The sequence below is a fragment of the Monodelphis domestica genome, chromosome 5, assembly GCF_027887165.1.
Source record: "Monodelphis domestica isolate mMonDom1 chromosome 5, mMonDom1.pri, whole genome shotgun sequence".
NCBI classification, from domain to species: Eukaryota; Metazoa; Chordata; class Mammalia; order Didelphimorphia; family Didelphidae; genus Monodelphis; species Monodelphis domestica.
Genome location: NC_077231.1, coordinates 264,536,308 through 264,558,360, shown reverse-complemented (window position 1 = coordinate 264,558,360; position 22,053 = coordinate 264,536,308). Strand labels below are relative to the sequence as shown.

The window sequence follows — 22,053 nt, the reverse complement described above, 5'->3', positions numbered from 1 at the left end:
TCGATGTCTGAAGAAACTCCACAATACCTGCTTCAACCACCTTCATAGCTATCGGAACAAATTGTTCTCATCTGCCCCTTCTGCCAGGCGAAGTCTTTGCAAGGCTGAGGAAGACACTCCACCAATTCACTGAAAAATTTGAGGACTGTCAGTTATCCTGAATCTAGTTTATCCCACCTGCCATGCTGGTCTAGGTTGTGGCCACTGCACATGCTATAGCTTCTTGGAGCCACAGATGAGAGCTGGGTGGCAGGTGGGCACCAAAGGAGGAAGGTGGCCCCAAAAAGGGGTTGGTAAAACCTCAACCAAGAGGTACTAGTCTTCCCTAAACACCTCATACACCACTGATGTTAGGTAGCTATGAATCAAGAACACAATCATTGAGTTAGCTACAGGGCTTAGTAGATAGAGTACTGGATTGAAGTCAGGAAGATCTGAGTTCAAATGTATTTCAAGCCCTTATTGTATGGCCCTAGGCAACTTGCTTAATCTATTTTAGCCTCCATTTCCTCATCATAAAATGAAAATGATAACACACAACAGCAGGTTCAAATGAGCTAACATGTGAAGAGCTCTGCAAATCTTAAGCCATTTTATAAATGCTAGCCATTGTTATTTCCAAAGAATCAAAACTATAGGGGCCCCGAAGGGCAATACTTTTTTTATAGTCCACAAACAAAACAGTAGCTGGCATTTATATAGAGCTTTAACATTTGCAAAGTACTTTCCAAATATGCCAACCATTCATTGAAGGCTTTCTTGACTTTTCCTTTAAAATATCATCTCTTCACATTCAGACTAAAAGTGATCTCTTCTTTTTTGAAATTTCTCTTGATTCTTTGCTTGAATTCAGCACTTATCACAATTTTATTGACTTGCTTTATTTATTTGTGTGCATGTATTTTCTCTGCTAGTAAAGTAGTAGCCTTCATAGCCCAATCTATGTAGTTATCTATTTTTGTATCCCCAGCTCCATGTATGATAGTGGATTCTTTGAAAATATTTGTTGGATTGGTTGGGGCAAATGGTTTCACCTCTGAACTTTTCTTTCCTTGCCTAGTAGAGTGAATGTCACTTGGAGTCAGGAGGACCTGGGCTCAGCACCCTTATACATGTAATTTTACTAACTGCAAGGCACTAGGAATGTCTCTTAATTTCTCTCTGACACCATTTTGCTCTCTGTAAAATGAGGGAAATGTCCTCAATGGTCTCAAAGATCCCTTCCAGCTCAAATTCCTATAATCCAATTTTGAAAATATTTATCTTGTTCTGTAATATTATGGAAATAAAATATTAGAGATTGCAGCAGGATGGGTCTTTTACAGGAAATTTATTTATTAATTTTTAATAAAAAGCTAAATGTTCTAAGCAGAAAATATGAGATTAAATTCTATTTGCTTCACATCTTTTTGTCAAAGAAGTATAGGGCCTCTGATGAAATTCTATTCTTAATTATTCTTATTCATTCTGATGATACCCAAGAAGTCACATAATGTAGTTCAGTGATTTAAAATCTCAGTAATAAGACTCTTGAGACCAAGACATATCGAAGAAGTACATGCACAAAGATGTCACATTCTGTTCTCAACATGTGATTGTCATTATCAGCCAAGTCAATAATGCTTAAAAATGTACAAGCTACATCTGAGCTACAGTAAGTCTTTTAAATCTCATGGCTTGACATTTATAGCCTATTCTAGCCAGCAGGAGTTAATTTTCATCCAGTGGTATATTTAAGCCTGTCCTTTGGGCTCTCTAGAAACTACCATAAAACATAATGGCACGAGCCTGTTACTGATATCCCTAGTTCATTTTTCTTTGAACTTATTGGCCATAATAGCCAGATACCAAATTTGTAAGCTCAGAAAGATCCAAGACATTGGCATAATGCGTCTGTCTATACCTTCAGAAGCATACTACCACATAAATCAGTTTGGGTGAATCAGTTTTCAGAAGAGACAGTGCATCTCATTCAAAGGAATGGCTACATTCCAATGAATATCCAATGAATGATTTGCACAATGGATGCCCATCACAAGTCATGCTTTTACTACAAGTAATTGCTCTCAAGTAATTGCTACAACTGACCATGAGCAGCACAACTTTCAATATAAAGAAATGCAATTCCAGAGGACTAGCCTCAAGTTCTAATAATATGGTCAAGAACCCAGATATTAATGGCTTATCAAGAATATCAGATAAGATCCTGATATTTACATGATTCTCCATTTCCTCTTTTATAGAATGAACTTATACATTGGGAGAGGAAAAAAGTATAAATGGACAAGTAGCAACAGTCAAGAGAGGCAGCAGATAGAGGATTGTGGCATAGGAGTCAGGAAGTCTCGGGTTCAAGTCCTGCTTCTGGAAAGTCCTCAAGGCAAACCATTTAAATCGCAGAGGACTTGGGGCAGCTAGATAGCACAGTGGATAGAGCACCAGGCTTAGAGTTGGGAGGAGAACTTAAGTTCAAATCTGGCATTAGACATTTCTTAGCTGTGTAACCCTGGGAAAGTTGCCTAACCCTAATTGCCTAGACCTTGTTGCTCTTCTGTCTTAGAATTAATACTGTGAAGTAATTGTGAAAGGGAATTTAAAAAAAAAAAAACCCTTACCTTCCGTCTTGGAGTCAATACTGTGTATTGGCTCCAAGACAGAAGAGTGGTAAGGGTTAGGCAATGGGGGTCAAGTGACTTGCCCAGGGTCACACAGCTGGGAAGTGTCTGAGGCCAGATTTGAACCTAGGACCTCCCATCTCTTGGCCTGGCTCTCAATCCACCGAGTCACCCATATGCCCCCGAAAGGGAATTTTTTTATATTAACTTAATCAAATACTTGGAGTGCTCCACCCTTGGAATTAATACTAAGACAGCAGATAAGGGCTTTTAAATAAATAAATTACAATGGACTCATCTTCAGCATCAACAAAGAACAAAATGAACTTCCATAGTGAGAGTTCCACCACACTAATAAAATCATAGGCAGATAATTCTCCAAAACCAAAAGGTATAAAGGACTTGCCTTTTATATCAGTAAAGAGTAGAAGGAATTTCCATATTAGGACTTTATCATACCAATGGTTCTGACCAGAAAAAGAAATATTATAGCCATAGCTGTTTTACAGTAAGCATACGTGTGTATATGTGTATTTATTTAACAATATAAATAAGAAGCAGTATGGCACATATAAAGACCTGAATTCACATCTGTTATGATGGGATTTGGGGTGACGAAAGAACAAGAGGGAACAAATAAATAAATTCAAATTTATTGGTTGGAAGGGTAGGAAGGAACGGGGATTTTAGGAGTAAACTATACTTATACTTAACTTAAAAGCTAATATCTAAACTAACTAAACTATCTTATTAAGCTAAGCATTAACTTTGAACATTCAGGTCTCACACCAGGAATCTAATCAAAATGGGCCAGGATCTTCAGTGAGTTGATATCCAAGCAGGTCCATGCTGATGCTGCCAGCAGCTAGATCCAAAAACCTATTTCCTCTGCTGGTCTCAGGAGAAAAATCTTCTTCAAGCCTTAGGTCCTTCCATGAGAAAAGATTCTGAGATGAAGCACCATTGGGCATAGAATTTTCCCAGATCTCAAGCCTCAGGCTCCCATGTGACCCTTAGTCACATGCTCCTGTCAATCATTCTCTGAGGTTTGCATCTCTCTGTTTTTGCAAACCTTTCATCCTTTATCACACATCCCACCTCTAACATATTGACTACATGACTCTAGGCAAATCACTTAACTTCTCAACCTGCCCTAAGCCACTTTCTGAGACCATAAGTTGCAAAGAAGGCATTTCCTAGCAGTGGGAGAGAGAATTTCTTTTTGAGAGACTTCTCTGGACCAGTGAAATCATAGATTCAGTTCCCGTTCATAGTCACCTGAGAGTAACATTTTAATAGCTCGATGACTGCAGAACTCACATAGTTTTAAAATGAGAAGGTATATTATACATACATATATTATAATTTTCATAAAATCTAAGATTTAAAAAATTTTTGAGAGAAATTTCCAGAAAAGAAGCTCACTAACTCTCCAAATCCAGAAAGTGAACTCTTTAAAAGAAGGCACCATAAAGAAACTTGTGGAAACCATACACTGCATCAGAAGATCCAGAATGAACTTTGAAATGTACTGAATCAAACTGAAGGGCATTGAACACATTTGTTTTGAATGTAAACTCTTATGCCAAAGGGGATTGCCCCCAAATTGGCTTTTGTCAATGCACCCACCACTCACTGGTTTTACACTCTTCCTCTTTGGTACAAGTTGGTTATGTGAAATGATTCATTGGGGAGACTAGGCATGTAAATCTGGGAGATTTCAACATGCTTGTCTCCCAACAGAACCACAGAGAGGATTGTGAAAGGAAATTTGTTTATATTAACTCAAATACTTGGAGTGCTCCACCCTTTTAACTTAATCATTCAGGAACTTGTGAATCCTTTTGATAAGAGTTCACACTCTCAGAGGGCAGGAGGTAGATCCCAGAGACACTGACTCCTGGGCAATGCTAGGCAAGTTGAGAGACTTTGATTGGTTCCTGAGATGTGATAGACTACCCCACAGTGAAAGCAAGGAGGAGCCTGAGAGACAAAAAGTGATATGGGAAAAGCTGCTTATAAAAGCCAGCGGAGAGCATTCTGGGGATCTTCTTCCACTTCTGCTGTGCTCCCTCTTGCTGAGGGAGGGTCTATGCATTAGTGTCTCTGCATTGGATTCTTCTGTGTGGCACTTCTTCTGCATTGGAGGACTTCTGTGTTGGGGGACTTCTGCTTCTGAGACTCTCCCACTCTTCTTTCACAATAGTAAATCACAATCTCTCTGGCCTCAGTTTCCTCATCTATAATATGAGGTGGTGGTGACAAGGGTTGTTTTCAGTCAACTCTGACTTTTGGAAGTTTTCTAGGCAAAGATATTGGAGTCCTTTGCCATTTCCTTCTCTAGCTCATTTTATAGATGAGGAAACTAAGGTGGCTTAACCAGGTCACATGACTAGTATCTGAGACCACATTTGAACTTAAGCTCCTTGAAGGGAGGTCTAGCTTTTATTTTTGCTTTGATGGCTCCAGCATCTACTACTCTTTTGCAGATAATGGATGTATAATAAATACTTGTTGGTTTGGATTACCTTAAGCATTTAATGTGGGTGATTTCATGACTAATGAACAATGTCAACCACTTTTATGGGTTGACTAAAGTAACCTGTTTCCTTTGAAGAGCACCTTTTAATAAAGGTGCCTTTGGCATAAGTACATAAGCAAATTTTATCCAAAACCCTTTATTTTTAGAAAAATGCAGCTTGCTTCATCAATCAATCAACAGTAAAAAGGAAAAGAATGTTAGACATTATTTTAATTCTAACTCATCAGGAAAGGTCATTTTGCCTGTATTTCTAACTTCAGTGAAATGATATAATTAAGCTCAAAAGAAAAGAGATACTTGGGTGAGATTTCTGCTCTCCAGTCTAGTCCAAAAAGGAAACTTTTAGATGATTTCAGATAAACTCTGGGCATTACTCTCCTTCATACAAAGTCCCACTCTGATACTTCAGAGTGGTATAAAAATGACCTTGAGATCTCCAAAAAGCAATGCCAGTGGAATATTTTTGTGGACCATTTGTTTTATGGCAGTTTTAAGTTACTAGTTTTTAAAATCACTAATTTTTTAATGTAAACAACTTGATCAAAAATCTATCACAGAATTTTGAGACCATTAAAACAGTTCAATGTGAAAAAAAATTTTAACTGTAACAAGGACTATTAAGAAAAGATTTCATGTATTACCAGGAAACAGACTAAAGTCTTTTTTCCTAGAACCAGCCTAGCTAACCATTGAGAGATACAAAACCAGTAGGCTCACCACTTTGTTGGGGTTTTTTTTTAATCTGGCCATGATGACTCATGAAGATCGAAACAAAAAATTCCTTCTCAGTGGCCCCCTCCCATTTCTTCAGTGACAGCAAAAGGAGGCAGAGGATGCTAAGAATGATACAGTTTTTAGATTGTCAACCAGTTTTAATTTGATTGTTGGTCACCTTAATGGATCCTTGACCAATTACTGAGTAGATGCTTTGCAAAGGGCATTTATTATATCGTTATATATCAATCTTGATCTTCTTTCTATAAACAGAGCAAGAAAAGCTAATTAGAAGGATGGGTCACATCATGTTAACGTGTCTTAGCAAGGTAATGAAAAGGGTTGACACAATAGATGTCCTAAAGCAACAAGAAGTATTTCATAGGACACAACACTACCCCTAAAGAACCCAAAGTGAGCACCTCATAGAAGGCAGTGAAGAAGTATGTGGTGAGTGTGCACAGACAGCAACATACAGTATAACCAAAGAGGAGCTCTGAAGAACATGAGTAAAGGATAGCACTGAGGAGCTGAATGACAAAAAGAGAAGATGGACCAATCATGTTAGAAGACTGAGGGATGAAAGGGGGGGGGGGGGGGAACAGCCAGAGAAACTCTTGGTACCCTCTTGGTATATGGAGAATTTGAGGAAGGACTCCAACATGGTAAGTAGCTCCCCAAGACCAATTTTTAGGAGGTCATGTACTGATTTGCATCATTGAGGGAACTCAGAATCACAGATTCATTTGTATATTTGAGTATGATTCTTCACCCTTCACCAGTCATTGTAAAATCTTTAAATATTCCTTCAACTGATTTTTTTCATTGCACACATTAGCATTTGAAAAAAAAAAAGAACTATTATTAGAGGCGATGGAAGTCATAGTGGATAGAATTCCATGTCTGGAATCAGGAAGACCTGAGTTCAAATCAAGATTTGGATACTATGTGACCCGGAGCAAATGATCTATTTGCCTCTGTTTCCTCAACTATAAAAATAGGGATCATAAAAGCACCTGCCTTTCAGATAGATCTCAAGGTCACCTCTGCAACACTATGAAGTATCAGAGTAGGACTTGGTGTGGAGAAAGAACAATATCCAGAGTTATCTGAAATATTGACTTAATTTAATCTCATCTTAATTATGAGTATTAAATGGGAGGAAAGAAGGGAAAGTGCTTAGCACAATGCCAGGCACATAATAATACTATATTTTTATTTTCTTCTCCTTCCTATTAGGACAAATGGTTAAGGCAATATAATACCATATTCTATTTTTGTCCTTCAAAAATGTTTTAATTTTTTTATTGAACCAGATCTGTAATTTCATTGATATACAGAACTCTTCCTAAGTGAAAAAACTTCCTGTACCAGTGAAGACTGGTATTTATATTTGCATAGAATTGCATGAAACACTGAAAGGGATCACAGGATCACACAGTCAATACCTCTCAGAAGTGAGACTTGAACCCAGGGCTACCTAGCTCTAAGATCACCTCTGTCCACTATGCAAATAGTTTAAAATAAGAACTAATTTTTTAAAATAGCTGACAATTCTAAAATTCTATATTTAAATAATATTTTCTTCACAACTCCATGAGCAGATAGTGTCCCTATGTTGGAGATGAAGAAGCTGAGTATGCAAAGAATTATTTGTCCATAATTAGGAAGTCTCCATGGCAGAACTACTCCAAGTCCAGTGCTCTTTTCACCATGGTAGGTTGCACAAATCTGATTGCCTAATCTCCTGAGAACTCATTCCCTTAGTCACAGTGTGTCAAATGGTCATTCGCTGCCTTGCTTGAGTTGGGAAGAAAGAGAAAGCCAGGAAATTCCTTCATGCCAGGCCACTAACTCTTCCTTACTTTTCATTGCTTTCTTGAAAGTCTTGTTTACTTTATCAGGAAAAGTATGTGCCTAATCTTGTCTTTCTTCACTTTTTCTATCTTTTAGTGAAAAAAGGTAAAGAAAGGTAAAGAACCTCAGACCTAGGGGGAGGTCCTATAGCTATTTATTTGCTCTTTTTTTGTTACCATTCATTTATATATATGTACATATATATAAAACATAATACAATATATAACATAATATGATTTGTTTTAAATGCATAAATTATAATAAATATACTAATCCAAGAGAAACAAATGCTCACATTAGCTATGTCCAAAACTGTCTCATTTTTTAAAATTCTCTCTTTTTTGATAGGTGAAGAAACAAAGGTTCAGAGTGATTTATCCTGTCACACAACTAGTAAATGTTAGAGGTAAGATTTGAACCCAGATCCTCCTGATTTCCAGTATAGAATGTATTTATTATGTCAAGCTTCTTCTTATAGTAAATAATGAACGGCGATATGAACAATTCAGGGTAGTTCAGAAACAATGCAGAATTGTTCAGGCAGGAAGACTCCTCCTGAGAAAATCCCCATAGAAACTCCCCAGGGGACTCTGGTTTCTTTTCCCTTAAAAGCTCTGTTTGTTTTCAGGCACTGGCCTGCCTCTTTTCTTTTTAATTTTCTTTTTTATTATTATTCCAAATGTTTACAAATCCAAACAAGCATTTCCATATTTAAAGAAAAAGAAAATATTTCTAAATGAAATTACAGATCTCCCTTATGTTTAATTAACTTTTCTTCATTTCTACATAAAAGAACCCATCCACTAGTGTCCCAACCCCTCCCCATATCACATAGGATAACATCATGGAGGGCGACACGTTCATAGTTTCTTTTCAACTGTCTAGAGGCTGAAGAGCAAGAAAGATACAAAGAGATATATCCCTGATCGTGCATCCTGTTCAGACAGGGGATGCAAATGGGGCACCATCGACAATGGCAAAGCCCACATCCTTTAGCCCAGTGCAGCTATCACTCCTGTGGTGGATATTTTTGCTTGGATCCTGGTTTCCACTCTACAGATCTGGAGAGGGCTGCCTAATGATAGTTGTCATCACTTCCTGCCCAGCTCCCTTCTAAGATAACATGGCGCTGACTTAATTCGTGGTCTTTAGAGTCCCTCTTGTTAAATTTTAAGTTAAGGATCGCTATGCCTTTGGGCTAGAACCCTCAGTATAAACTTAGACCTGGCTTTCATCTGAATAATCTCATTGCAAATGGATCATGGCTCTACCCTTGTTAGAGCATCACGTAGCACCCCAAAACTGGACAAATGTTAATAGTATGTCATAAAAACAATTGAACCCCCAAACTAGGAAAAAGGTAAATAACATGTTATAAAAACAGTTGTAATGTGGATTATTAACTATCCATTAGTTATTTTTTAAATCATGGGTCAGAAACAGCAATAGTACCATGCAATTAATGGAAAACCCCATCCTTTAATGCGACAACATTAAAAAAATCAAAGGCTGTTAATGATTTGGAACTTTAGATGGGTTAAAGGGATTGAATTAGATAACAGAGTGTGCATTTTAAAGGTAAGAATACTGAGGTAACTGTCAGAGAAACAGAATTTGAAACCCAATGAAACTCTATAACAGTAGTTCTCAAAAAAATTTTAGTCTCAAGACCCCTTTATACATTTTTTTAAAGTTACTGAGACTGTTTCCCCAAATTGGCTTGCTTATGTGGATCATATTTATTTATATTTAATGTATTAGAACTTAATTATGAATTAGAATTATTATTAAATGAGTTTAAAACCCTTATGTCAATACTGTGTGTTTGTTCCAAGGCAGAAGAGTAGTATGGGCTAGGCAATGGGGGTTAGGTGACTCATGCAGGGTTACACAGCTAGGAGGTGTTTGAGGCCAAATTTGAACCTAGAACCTCCCATCTCTGAGCCTCACTTTCAATCCACTGAGCCCCCTAGCTGCCCCCTATGAAATAGTTTTTACTTCAGGGACCCATAAAAGGTTTCCAGACCACATTTTGTAAACCAAAATTATGTAATATTCTGACTGATGTAAAAGTCACTTACACGATTCTCTGGCTCACAAAAGCATTATTTTCTCCCTAGTTGGCCATGTTATCAGATAATTCCAGATATTGCACTAGAGATCATGCCATGCCATTTAAATACCCCCCAAAAAAAATCATTGGAACACATGAGCTAGAAAGTACTTTAAAGAAAATTCAATTCAACAAGGAACTATTAAGCTCCTATTAGCCATTTTTTCCTCTTAAAATCAAAACTTGATTAGAAACTTTAAAAAAAGAAAAAACTGTCAAGAAAGTGCTGATGGAATATAGTCTCTCAGTTAAGAATTTGTAGGGTAACTAAAGTCTAAAAGGTCACAGCAGAGAAATAGCATCACCAAATGTTTACAGTGGCAAGTCACTTGAATTTGGGGCATTTCTAATATTTACTGAATTGGAGACTCCCCAGAATTCCACACAGATTCATGCAGTCCACAACAGTTTTATCATTAAATGCTCACCTTCTATGCACATTTTAGGACAGCAGAACCTACCATGAAAAACAAAATGATACAAGAGCATCAGGACTAATCAGTCTCAGTAGTAGGTGACTGAGAAATCTGTGCACCAGGAATCTTGCCAAGCACTGAGAATCCAGAAACAAAAATGAAACCATCTTTAATGACTATGGGAAGATAATTCCATAGATCAGGTTCGGGGGCCATAGTTCATTGATACATACACAAGAGTTACAATTAACAACAATATCATGAGTTATAGAAGACCAAATATTTCTGCAGCAAACAACTACATGATAAAAAGAGGTCCTCTGATTTTCATAATTACAAATTTGTATAGATAAACTGAAAAGTATTTCTTATGAAAGCTGGAGATTTTTTTTTTATTTCTTTGAACTATACTTTGCAAAGTCAAGAAATCTCTGATTAAGCCTACCGATACCTCCTTTAATCTATGCCCCCTCACTACTTATGTATTTTTGTTTATATGTTATCTTATATAGCTCTATATTCTGTTTATAACTTTGCCCAAGACACTTTTCAGTGTTTCTTTTGCTCTAACTAGATTATAAACTCCTTGGAGGCAAGGACTATTCTATTTTAATTTTCTAATCAAGCCTATAATCAGTCTACAGCTCTAAAAAATAAACAAAAGTTGTTGCTGTTTTTAAAGAATAAAAGCAACCCTTGCCCTTGAATTTATCTTCTGTATTTTTTTTCATCTTTGTATCACCAACACCAAGCAGCTAGGTGGCATAGTGGATAGAGTGCTTCTTCCAGAATCAGGAAGATTCATCTCCCCGAGTTCAAATCTGGCTTCAAGATACTTCCGAGCTGTGTGACCCTGGGCATGTCACTTAGCAGTTTCTCATCTTTAAAATGAGATGGAGAAGGAAACGCCAAGTATCTTGGCCAAGAAAACCCCAAGTGGGATCCTGAAAAATCAGACATGACTGAAACAACTAAACAAAACAATGAAAACCTGGCCTGAATGAGTGCTTAATAAAAATTTGACTGATTGACCTAGTCCAACTTCCTTCTTCTATTGCTGATTATACTTCCCTTTAAGCAATAATATTTGGGACTGAAAATTATAAAGAATAAGTATGGTTCAAAAGAAGAGATAAAAGAAGGTACTTCCACTTCTACCACTTTACAAAAGCAGAAGGACCAAAAGTGCTCTATGTTGTATATATATATATATTTTCTAATCAAGCCCATAATCAGTCTACAGCTCTAAAAAATAAACAAAAGTTGTTGCTGTTTTTAAAGAATAAAAGCAACCCTTGCCCTTGAATTTATCTTCTGTATTTTTTTTCATCTTTGTATCACCAACACCAAGCAGCTAGGTGGCATAGTGGATAGAGTGCTTCTTCCAGAATCAGGAAGATTCTGGAAGATATATATACATATATATATCTTCAGATTTTTTTGATGTATTGATTAGATATGCTGATTTCCCCCCTCTTTTTATCTTTTGAAAACACCCTGTTTTGTGGGATAGCTGTCTCTGGAAGGAGTTAAGGGGAGGAAACTGGGACAAATTTTGGTGATCCAGAAACAAAACAAATAAAAGAGATCAACAAAACTTATTTTGAAAATATTACTATTTCATAAGTCTTGATCAATGACATGTGTAAAACCCAGTGGAGTTGCTCGTTGGCTGGGGGGGGGGGGGAAGGGAGGGAAAGAACATGAATCTTGTAACCATGGAAAAATATTCTAAATTAATTAATTAAATTTTTTTTTTCAAAAAAAAAGTTACTATTTCAACAATCTGATTTCATAAATGCCCTCCTTGAGAAGACCTGAAATTCATCCTAAGAACTTCAGCATACCTTCTGGGAAATCTTTTGTACCTCCAGGTTTTGAAAAATGCTCTTGAAATGTATGTTTTTTCCCTCATCATGGTGGACCATTATGTTGACATAACGGGGAAGAGTCCTCCAAATGTATAAATCTACAGGAACAATAACAAATAGCAGTCTTCCCTTTACTGCCACTTCCTTCATTACCTCATCAGCTTGAGAGGAAGAAGGTTCACTCCAGATGAACTGTAAAAGGTTAAGCCCAATTGCTCACTGAAAAAATACTAGAAACCTGAAAAGAGGGTCCAAGATAAGAATCTGCCACCCTGAATGCCTTCCCCTTCATCATTTGTTTAATGGTACATAAATTATTGTATTTTATGCTTTCTATGAAAATGCAGCAAGATCCAGGCAGTGATAAAAAGGAGTTTTATTAGCGAGAACCCCCTTGCTAACAGGGAGAAGGGCAGAGGTTAGCAATTGCACAGATCTCCCAGATAGAGATGATCAAAACGAGGCGCTCACCAAAAGCCTGCCTGCTCCAGGGTTTCAATTAAAAAGTCCTCTAGCCAGATGGTTTCTGTGGTCTAGCAAACAAACTTAAAAAAAAAAAAAGCCACAACTACTCTCTGCTTCCTGTTGCTTTTTTTACGCTCGCCCCTGGTAACGATGACCAGCTGCACCAACTCCCTATCGCTCTGTTTTCTTCCCCGCGTTGTATCCGTGCCATCTCCCACATTCCAGAGCTGTTCGAACTGCTCACAGAGGGCTCAGGATTTAAAGATGGTAGCTGATCCTACGACTTGGAATAGAATGTAAGGCTGCACAAAGGAGAATAAATGTAAAATAACTAACTAAATAAATCTTTAAACCCTACCTTCTGCCAGGATTAAGTGACTTGCCCAGGGTCACAAGGATAGGAAGGGTCTGAGGGCAAATTTGAGCCCAAGTCTCTGAACTACAAGTCTGGCATTCTAGCCACTGTGCTACCTAGCTACCCCTATGGATTTTTAAAGCTTAAGATGTGCTTTGCACACATCACCTCATCCGAATCAAACTAATTCCATAAAATGACCCTGAGCAATATAAGTCCTAAGCAAAATAAATATAAATAAATATATGTAAATACAATTATATATATAAATTTATGTAAATACCAATATATTAAATTTTATATAATACAAATCATATAAATTTTATATAAATACAAATATATAAAATTTCTATAAATACAAATATATAAAATGTATACAAATACCTATATATAAATATATATATAAATACCTATATATACATGTAAATATCTATTTATATGCATGTAAAAACCAATATATATGTATATAAATACCAATATATGTGTATATAAATACAAACATATACAAATTTATGTAAATACAAGTATATAAAAATTTACATAAATACAAATATAAAATTTATAGAAATATATAAATTTTCTATAAGTATAAATACATAAAATTTAACATTTATCTACATATAAATATATAACACATCATATATATAAAAATGTATATATATAAAATTTTATATAAATATATAAATATAAAAAATGTCCATTTTTTAGATAAAGCTAAGACTTAGCAAAGGTGATGTGACTTATCTAGGATCCTGTGGTCAGGATTGTAAGTGAGGTCTTTAAGGAACAAGTACAGGACTCTTTCCTATATAACTGCAGTCTCTGAGAGGTCATTTGGTTCAACTTCTACAATTTATAGATGACAAAACTGAGGCCAGAAAAGTTAAATGCATTACTCAAGGTTATTCAGATAATAAGGAGAACCATGATTCCATCCCATATTCTCTGACTCCAAATCCAGCATTCTTTCCATTTCACCCATGCTGCCTCTTATACTATAACTAGCAATTCAGACTTTTTTTTAAATCCCCTGGATAAACATCTGCTATATAAAGGCACCTGACTTTAGGCTTAGGAATATGAAAAAAAAAAGTTATCTTCAACTGTGAAAGTCTTAGTAGCTGATCAAAACCATGACCAACCATGATTCTGGAACATTCAGGAGAATATATGGTATATTAGGAGATAATGGTATCTCCTGATAGAGAAGGGATGAATGCAAGATGTAGAATAAGACATACACCATAAGACATGGCCATTGCGGGGAAGGGGATTCTTTTCTTTTTTTTTCCTTGATTGGGCTTTTTTTGTTACAAGAATTTTGATTTTTTGTTGTTGTTTTTTTTCCAGTGAAGATAGGTGAGATGAAAAGACATGCTTGTTATTTGGGGGGGGAGGAAGAGAAGACTTTAAGGGGGCACCTGGGTGTCTCAGTGGATTGAGAGCCATGCCTAGAGATGGGAGGTCCTAGGTTCAAATCTGGCCTCAGACACTTCCCAGTTGTGTGACCCTGGGCAAGTCACTTAACCCCCATTGCCTAGCCCTTACCACTCTTCTGCCTTGGAGCCAATACACAGTATTGACTCCAAGATGGGAGGTAAGGGTTTAAAAAAAAAAAGACTTTAAAACCAATTATGTTTGAGGAAAGAATATGCAATACTATACTAGACTTCCTCTCCAATATTCATATCAGGGATTAGTTTTATTTTTTAACTTGACAATTTTATCCTCAAGATATTTACAATTTGTTTCATCTAATGGAAGAAATCTCCACGCAACCTCCACTATTCTCCTCCAAGATCAAAGGCAATTGTTGCCTACTTTTAATAGAGAATTTGAATTCCAGACAGGGTTTAGAGGAACCAAAAAAAAAAAAAAAGCTGGCTCTTCCCAAAAGGAGACCATTGCTAGAAATCTGGCCATTAGTCAGTAGCATTCTCACCTTAAGTTTCAAAAGACTGAGAATTCATTTATTTCAGTAGAGGGAAGAAACAGCATGGCATGGCTGGCATCCTCCAGAGCAGATCTTAGCTCTAAAGTATAACTTACTCTTGAGGGATTCTTTACAAGAAGAAAAAGAAGCAGCTCTTCAGAAAACAGTGAGAAGGAATTCCACTATGCCCCTGCAGCCTTCTCACCCTGGCAGTTCACTCTGCCCCTAGAGCCCCTTCCTATGTATGATGGCTTGATTTCTCCAGAACTTCCATTTTAAGGAAAATGCCCAGGCAAGCCAAGTCTTCATTCTCTGCCTTGGTAGACTTTCTCCACCTTGCCTCCTATCTGTTACTTTCTCTCTTCACCCTACAACTTCTCCCTCTCTTTTATGTATTATGATCTCCCATTAGAACAGAAGCTCCTTAAGGGCAGCAATTGCCTTTCTTTCTGCTTTTATTTCTATTCCTATCCCTTAGCAAAGTGCCTGTCACATAGCAAATGCTTACTAATACTTGTCTTGGCTATGCATGCAATGATTTTTTTAATCCAAAGGACAGAGGAGACCATCTCTTGAAAAAATGGAGAAAAGCCCACATCTCTTCTCCAAGAAGTAGACAGCACATAGAAAATCTGTGAGGTATCAGTAGAAAGACTTGGTATCAATGAATGGGTTGCAAACAAAAACATTTTCTTTTGACAAAATTCTCAGAAATGGATAGCAGTTAAAAATATTTACCTTGGGTTTTTTTTTTTATTTTAATTAGGGATCAAGTCTATGTCAAGGCAAAAAGAACCTTTTACTGCATCCTTTCCTGATTTATAGCATCTGTGTCTCACCTGAGCTGTGGAGATCATTCATTCCTCCTGAAATCTAGGTCATCAGTCAAATCCTCTAGACCATATTACAAAATTGAAAGGAAATGGCTTTTTTTGAATGATATATGGCACAGCCTCCAGCCCCTTATGGTCTGGGAAGGGTTCAAGGCCAACTGTTCTGACATTCATAGCCCCCACGGTTTTTATTTATATGATAAAACCCAAAGTTGTTCCTTCTGAATCGATTTCCTCCTCACCTATACAAGATTAGCAATCAGTAATTCTTTCTCCAGGTGTTTCCCATCAATTCCATTTACTGGGCCTCCTGTCCCCAATCACAGTTCCATTTTGGGGGGAGCAGCAAGGCAGAAGAGATATTCACACCCTCAGTAATACGGGTCTGTGGTAGAAAAAAAAAAGGTCAGAAAGAATGAAAAAAGGTGCAAAGATTTCCCAATGGCTTCCTGCAGAAGCAGTAGTCCCTGATGTTTTATTCATGATTCTCTATTCCCACCTTGTTTTCCCAGAAAGCCCTTTGGGCTCCAAAATATGGTCCCAACTGAGTCAGATTTTTCACCCCTGACGCTGCAGCCTGCAGTTGTAAGATGGCCACGTGGGCACCCCATGTCCCACACAGTGGTTATTTCAGGAGCCAGGAACTCTCGTCTGCAAGGTTCAATCACTACTCTGTCGATAGACCTTTTAATAAGGAACCCAGGAGCCTGTTTGAAATAGCTCCCAATTACAAGCCATCTCCCCCCTGCTCCCCATCCAGGTTTAAGGATATAAAACAGGATTTCCACAACCTGCCTGGCACTTTCACAGAAATGAACATGGTGCTTTTTCCTTTAAAAAAATCCCAAACACTGCCATAGTCCCCTAAGAATAGTATCAAGGAACTGTTTGAGACAGTGGCAGGTGGCTGCTGGGCTGATACCTGTGGTGTGTCTGCTGCTCCATTGGAAAGATCCTGTTACCAAGAATACTAAGGATGTGGTTACCTTGACAACACAGATAGCTCATGGCTACAGGATGTTGGACTCTCAATTCCCTTTCAATGTCTCAGTAGATTTAATGCTATTTGATCAGAACTATGTGGCTGGAACTTTTGTCCCTGTGGCAGAATAAGAAACCGCACTTTCTGCTGGCAACTTTGTCTTCGATGAAAATATATTCCATTTCTCTACACAGTTTTAATAAGTCAGATAATTGAAGTCCCAAACCTTGAATTACTTGGGTTGTCTATAGACACTACCCAGATTCACTAAATAATTGGACTGGTCCTCTATCTCTTTTTATTAATATCTGACACATCACTTTAGGGTTTTCCATCCCTTCCAAATGTTCACTCGTTGACAATTCACAACAATCTTGAGATATCTTCTGTGATTATCCCCATTTTACCAAAGAGAAGCTTCAGTATAATAATTTTAATTTAACTAGCAGGGAGAAACTGATAGATGGGACCTTTAGGGTGAAGTAAACACTACCTCTTAGAGTTTGTGATAGAGGAGAAAAAGTGGAGGCACAGTCTGATATTTTAAAGAGATGGCCTAGATTTTAAGAATACTTACTTAAGGGGCTGAAGGGAAAAATAAGTAGGATCCAGTGGACCAAAAGTCTATAGAAAAAGTCAACTCACGAGACAGAGGAAGCTTTCACAAATGAAATTCTCAAGCTACAAAAGGAAGTCATTCCAATGGGATGGAAAAGTGGGAATTATCTGAAGAAACCCACATAGATGTCCAGAAAACTTGCTGAGTTTCTCAGATTTTTATAAAGTTATGAACAGAAGATTAAAGCAAAAGCAGGTAACCGAGGTTGAATATACAATCATGGAATCATTATGTACTAACAGTGTTAGTTCCATCTGGGATGGGGGGAATCAGCTGGGGCTAGTGAGGTTTAGCTATTTTGGAGGTTGGGGATAGAGAATGAAGATGATGAGGTTCCTGGTTTGGGTGGGGGAGGTGGTTTACATGTGTATTTACATCGTTTTTAAAACACATCATAAAAGAGGCACTTAGTATCCTCAAAAGCAGTGCTCTAGGGGGCAGCTGGGTAGCTCAATGGATTGAGAGCCAGGACTAGAGACAGGAAGTCCTAGGTTCAAATCTAACTCCAGACACTTCCTAGCTGTGTGACCCTGAGCAAGTCCCTTACCGCTCTTCTGTCTTGGAACCAATACACAGTTTTGATTCCAAGATGGAAGGTGAGGGTTTAAAAAAAAAAAAAGCAGTGCTCTACTTACATAAGCAACATACAACAATTATTAAATGTGTTTATTAATGTGTTCAGACTAGTGTCTAAACAGGTAAGAAAAGGGGACAGATACCCATAGGAAAATTATGATTCTTTCAGGATATTAACTAAGGGAAAAAAAGACTAAATTATGTTAAAATTAGCCAATTTAGAATAGAGCTTTTTTACAGTAAATAAATGGATTTAATTTTATAGTTGATTCGAAACCACAATTTGAGTTTCATAACAAAATGCCCAAATATATATATATATACATATGTATGTATATTTTAAAAGCAATTTAACAAACAATGCCAGCTTTCAAAAGAATTTCATTTCAAAGCTCTAAATACATTATCAGCATAATTTTTTCCATGTCTTATACTTGAAAGTAAATTTTTGCAAACTATAAAATAAATTTAAAAAGCATCCCAGTTGCTAAATATATGATAAAATGTCTGGACTCTAACATACATGTACCCACTGACATATTTTTGAGCAAAACATACATTGTTTTCAAAACTATGTCCTCACTGCAATCTATAAAAGGACTTTGATCATTTCTGTCTGTTACACATTTTCATATGAGGGAACAAAACATCATAATTGGGTTCAAAATGAAATAGAAACACAGTCAGAATACCAAGTGCAGGTGTGAACAGGGGGACATTCATTGACAATGCAGAGAAGGCAGTGATTGTTGAATTATTTTGTTTATTTTCTCTGCCAAATAAAATGATCTATGCATGGTTGGAGAGGGAAAGAACAAAATGGCTAATTGAGTTGTTATCCCCAAATAAGTGGTAAAAGAATATTTTGTCACCCTTGAAGAATGTAGTTGCCTGGGGGAGAATGCTGAAATCAAAAGGGCAAAGAATTTGGAAGCCAAGGGACCTAAATTCTAATCCTGCTCCCCAGCCACTCACCCTGCATGACCCTCAGTTATTTAAGCCCTCTAGATCTCAGTTTTCTCATTCCTAAAATAAGAGAGTTGGAGCAGAATCATGTAGAATTCTTCCACAGCTTTTGAGTTGGAAGGGACCTTCAAGGCCATCTAATACAACTCCCTCATTTTACAGATATAGAAACTGAGCCTCAGAGAGATTGTAATTTGCCTGAGGTCACATAGGTGATAAGGGGCACAGCAAGGATTTGAATTCAGGTCTTACTTATTTGAAAGTGGGAGATAGTACAGTTGGTAGAATGATGAACCTGGGGTCAAGAAGACCTGAGTTCAAATGTGACCTCAGATCCTTGCTAGCTGTATGACTGTGGGCAAGTCATTTAACCGCTGTTTGCCTCTGTTTTCTCATCTATAAAATGGGGATGATAATAGCACCTATTTTTCCCAAGGTAGCTGTTAGAACCAAATGAGCTTACAAATATTTGTAAAGTGCTGCTGACCAAATGCTGGTTTCCTTCCTCTCTTCCTTATCAGTTATTGAGGAGGTATAACTTCAGACATGAAAAAAAAAAACAGTATTATACAGAAAATAAAGTTTTACATTTTCTGGATTCAATGTCTTCCATAGCATCAGATGCAAAACAGGACATTTTTTAGAAAAGAAAGTAGAAGAGGGGGAAGAGAGGGAAAAGAAAAGTTGTAAAAGATGGGAGAAGGGCCCAAATTCATCGTTCAGGGAGTACAACAATCTCCACATAGCCCTTTATCTAATAGTCAACCTGATTCAATGGAAATGAACTTGAACAAAACACTGACTGGTGCCAGGAGAACTGCTTTCAAAGGCTGCTTCTGACATCTGGTAGCTGCTTTTTTTTTTAACCCTTACCTTCTATCTTGGAGTCAACACTCTGTATTGGCTCCAAGGCAGAAGAGTGGTAAGGGCTGGGCAATGGGGATCAAGTGACTTGCCCAGGGTCACACAACTGATGGTAGCTGCTTTTTAACAGGATAAGTCAGGACTTCTAAAAGCCTCAGTCTTCTCATCTCCAAAATGGGAATGCTAACACTTGTACTCTCTATCTCCTTTATAATGTTGTTACGAAATGGGGATCATTAACCTTAAAGATTTAACTGGCATTTCTATAGATTTCTGGTTTGTAAAGCATCTATCTGCATTTCAGAGACAACAGCTTTGTGGTACAGCAGGCTTCCCTGAGAATTGAATTTGAAGCCAAACGGTCAGTATTCAACTCCAGGTTTGCCTCCAACTTCTTGCTGTGACTGGGCAAGTCATTTAACTTGTCTGAGTCTCCTCACCCACAAAATGGAAAGGTTGGATTAGATAGCATGTAGGGCCCTTTCCATTTCCAGCTCCAACATTCTCTGAACTCCCAAATCCCTTCTAGCCCTAAAGGAAATAAGGCTGCTTTAGGTTTTCAGATCCCCCCTTTTTTTTCAGGTGAAGAAACAAGCTAAGAGAGATTAAGTGATTTGCTGCTAGTCACACCGCTCCTAAGTGTCAGAGATGGAATTTGAACCCAAGTAGTTGTGACTGAAAGACTAGTGCTCTAACCACTCCAGGAGCTGCCCTGCTCAATTTATTAAAACATAAAAGTGAGCTATGTATTTGCTTTCTGGACCCTCACCACCAGCAGTCTCTGTTTCTCCTAATAACTTATTTTTATCATCATCATGAGATTCTGTAAACTGAAACTTTCCTGAGGTTGAAACATGTTTCTCTATCCTTCCACACTGCTTCTCTTCAAAGGCAGACTAATATTTTTCACAGGTTAGAGAAGAGAGAGAAATCTTCAGATGCCTAGCACTTCCTAACAGCAGGCCAGAAAGAGGGGTGTGCTAGCAGGACCCCAGGCTGCATTCCCAGCTTATCCACCTGAAAATATTTTTTCTCACATCAAATCCCAGGGATGCTACTCTTTGGTGATACAGTCCAATTCCCTCATCCCTGAGATCTCTCCTTTTTTAATGCCAGAAAACTCTCCCTAACTCTCTCCAAAAATCCTTCCTTTCCTAAAAGGAGTCTTCAGTTCCGCCACCCGTCTCGTGTTTTTAAAACAACAGCAGTAGAACATCCCATTGAGGACTGACTAGTTTTGGGAAGCCACTGTATGGAAATACACAGCAAATGGAATTAGAGAAACCCTGTTTCTTACCTGTTGAGACACGTCTGGAAATCTGAGGCTTTCTGAGCTCAAGAGGCATGCACACCTGCCTCCCAGGCTTTTTCATTGGGGCTAAAGTCAACCAGAAGAGAGAGAACAAGTTTAACTACTTTGTCACTTTGCTCCGATGGAGGTTCTTGTTTGTTTTTTGTCATAGATCCTTTTGGCTGTCTGATGAAGCCTATGGACTCCTTCTCAGGCAAAATAATGCTTTTAAATGCATTTTTAAAAAATACATAGGCATACACACTGTGGTGGCAAAAAATTGGAAAATGAGGGGGTGTCCATCGATTGGGGAATGGCTGAACAAATTGTGGTATCTGTTGGTGATGGAATACTATTGTGCTCAAAGGAATAATAAAGTGGAGGAATTCCATGTGAACTGGAATGACCTCCAGGAATTGATGCCAAGAGAAATGAGAACCAGAACATTGTACACAGAAAGTAAAACATTGTGGAACAATTGAACGTAATGGACGTTGCTATTAGTAGCAATGCAACAAGCCAGGACACACCTGAAGGAATTATGGGAAAGGATGCTATCCACATTGAGAAAAAGAACTATGGGAGTAGAAATGCAAAAGAAAAACACATTATCTCATTTATTGCATGTATATATAGGTATGTATGTGATTTGGGGCTTAGACTTTAAAAGATAGCTCTATACCAAAAATGAATAATATGGAAATAGGTATCAAGTAATAACATTTGTACAACCCAGTAGAATTGCCTGTTGGCTCTTGGAGGTAAAAGGGAAAGAAAATTAATCATGTAAACATGGAAAAATATTTTAAAATTAAAATAAAATAATAAGTAAAATAAAATACAATCAGATTTGAAAACAAAAGGAGAAAAATAAAAATAAAATGCATAGGCATATGATGGAAACTATATTGAATGATGAAAGGTGAAATAATGAAATAGAAAATATTTTTTTAAGTTCACAGTACCCCAGGTTAAAAACCCTTGGTATAGATGAATACAAGAGAGTCTGGCAAAAGTATATCTCCAACATCCCTATCTGGG

General features: G+C 37.4%; 1 long non-coding RNA gene across 2 annotated transcripts; it reads right to left on the bottom strand.

The window, feature by feature from the left end:
• Positions 1–6,008: 6,008 nt before the first annotated feature.
• LOC103092963 (uncharacterized) lies at positions 6,009–21,672 on the bottom strand. 2 transcript variants are annotated; one of them, XR_001625192.2, is made up of 3 exons: positions 21,019–21,672; positions 15,957–16,099; positions 6,009–6,134 (listed from the first exon to the last, which is right to left on the bottom strand). It is a non-coding gene; the product is annotated as an uncharacterized LOC103092963 (long non-coding RNA). The 2 variants fall into 2 exon arrangements; XR_001625194.2 differs by lacking the exon at positions 21,019–21,672 and adding an exon at positions 16,637–16,871.
• Positions 21,673–22,053: the final 381 nt, after the last annotated feature.